Source organism: Olea europaea, chromosome 14 (assembly GCF_002742605.1).
Source record: "Olea europaea var. sylvestris chromosome 14, O_europaea_v1, whole genome shotgun sequence".
In the NCBI taxonomy this organism is placed as follows: domain Eukaryota; kingdom Viridiplantae; phylum Streptophyta; class Magnoliopsida; order Lamiales; family Oleaceae; genus Olea; species Olea europaea.
The window spans coordinates 17158579-17161243 of NC_036250.1; the positions used below are offsets into that span (position 1 = coordinate 17158579).

The 2665-nt window shown below is 35.0% G+C and overlaps 1 pseudogene; it reads left to right on the top strand.

Moving 5' to 3' along the window:
• The first annotated feature begins 1033 nt into the window (after window positions 1-1033).
• LOC111409589 lies at window positions 1034-2405 on the top strand (annotated as a pseudogene).
• Window positions 2406-2665: the final 260 nt, after the last annotated feature.

Here is a 2665-nt window from a genome sequence, read left to right on the forward strand (position 1 = left end):
AATATTGAAACCATATATTTACTTGCCAAAATTGATTAGCGGATAAATGAGAAACTGGAGCTCAAAGTTAGCCATTCGAAGATGGTTTATGTGGGAAAAGTGACATTTGTCCCATATAGAAAAATGTAGAAAGCATGAACCACTTTATATATGTCTACACTTTGGAATGGTGTAATTATGTGTAGCATAGAGGCTCTCTCCACGTGTGGCCGCAGGGGGGGTGCAAATCTCGAATAGAAATAGCCTTCAGACTTTGAACTTGGGTACGGGCGCGACCTGCGCACACGAATGTCGGACCGAACAAGGCAAAATTCGCCCCTTTGGAGAGCCCACGTTTTGCAATTTTTTTTTTGCTTTCTCCAATAACTCCTGAGTTTCTGAAATTGCAAAAATTCCAATAGATTCCCAATGGTCACAGTGTTAATGAGCAGTAACTCCAATGGACTCCCAATGGTCACAATATTAATGGGCAGTATGCCTATAAAAAGGCTCATTCTCCAGCAATCTAACACACTCGAAAATCTCACCTACATTCCTGCATATACAGTTTCTTCTTTTCTGCATTCCTTGTTCAGAAAGGTCTTGTTCTTGTGATAATATTGTTCGGATACTAGATCAGTTCGCCAAAGTAGTATCTGCGGTGCTCAAATTCTACTATATACCGTTGTATTTTGGGAAACAGACGCTCGGATTAAAACTCAAGCACATACGGTGAGAGGGCGAATCTGTTTTAAGGACACCATGTTTACACAGATCTCGGATTAAAAGTTTATATGAAGTTTTAAACATGTCGTTAATTTTTTTTGTTCTCTGAAATTTTTGTTAATTTTTAGCTTTCCTATTTAGATTTATTAAATTAATGTGTTTTACATAACTTAATATAATTTAGTTCTAAATTAGATTAATATATTGTGGTTTATGATAATTTAGTTTATTGTGTAATTAACTAATATTATAAACCGGTATGAGAAAACTCGGTATCATTCCACCAACATAATTTCCAACACTAACTTGTTTGGATTTAATTTATATATGTTTAGGAGATATTTCTTACAAACAAGATGTTGAAAAGACTTTATACCTGGAAAATCATGTCTTCTACCTTGCTATATATGGCATGTCTAGCAAAGAAATTGTTGCGGAAAATGGTTCCAAGAAGGTGATTTTTCGGGTCCGTTTACTAATTTCGACCTTATCAAACAACCTCCAATCTAATGGTTCATCCCACCATTTTCTATTCATTTCGGTTGCTATAGTTTTTACTCATAAAGGACATAAAAGAGATAGTATTTTATTGGAGAGCTGCTAGACTTACAAATTTTTTTTTACAGAATACACACAGTGTTGGATGGGTGAGTAATTTTTTGGATTATTTTACACATATGGGGCTCACTCCCCATGTGAGTATCTGGAATTCTACTATGATGGAAATTCCGTACACACGGAATTTTCCATTTTATTGTAGCTACAAAGGCAAAGGAAATAGGAGATAACGGTTGGTAAAGCACGGAGAGAGCAATCGAAATCACCAAGCAAGAAGAAGGTATAAACACGCTATAGTGAACGACCAAAGAGGCGGCATATATAGGTGTAAGGTATGTAAATGGGCCAAGTCTAAAGGCTACAAATGAGCCAACCATATATTAGCCTCTAGGAAGTGAACAGGCCATGAGTCTCTCTTATTAAATTAGGCCACTTGCAATGGCCCCAAGTGGTTTTTAGCTTGCCGACTGAATATTTTCAACAAGAACTATTGTCACCCCAGATTTATTGGGTATCAAGACCTAATAAGATTGATCAAGAATGGTTGTGTATACAAGATAAATATAAACGGAACCTGCTACGTCATTGATTCTTACCTGGACAATGGGGTCCAGATACCAGTATACATGACCACATACAAGTATTTGGTGGAAAAATAATTGTGAATGGCAACGAAAGCTTACCTTACTTCCCCATGGATGACCGCATGGATCAATATGACCGAAGTAAATCTACCGCTGAACAATTAATCCTGAAGAGCAATGGTTGTCTCTTCAAGTGAATATGCTCTAATATCTTTTTATTTTGAGCAACATATACATAATCGTGATGTTACACATTAAGAAATCTAATAAGAATAAAAATTTAATATAATGCAGGCATCAGAGAAACTTTTAACAGTCATTTCAGAAGCTTTTTGATTTCCTTATTATATGATTGCTCATAATGTGTAGAAAGAAAAAAGGAAAATATCTCTACACTTGTGCACTCCTTTCTATAGCCACAAATAGACCAGGCGAAGAAAAGCATTTCCCAAATATCATAAATCTTGCCAAGTTTGGTTTTCTTTCATTTAAAATTGGCACAACAAGTGTCAAATCAAACCGAGTCATGATAACCTTGTATTGGCCATACTTTTTTAACTATTTGGGACTTTTAGACAACGTTCTTGGAGAGAAGGATAGCAAATTGCTCCTGGTCTGCCTTACTTCATATCAGATGGTAAAATCGGCATAAATTCAATGTAATTTATGTAACTGAAAATTAAGTTGGACCAATTAATTTTTTTACAATTACGTTACATATATATAATGATTTACATACACATAATATAATAAAATATGATTGGGTCTGAATTTTTGCAACCAAATTAAAAAAAAAAAACTTTCATTCTCTCTTTGGC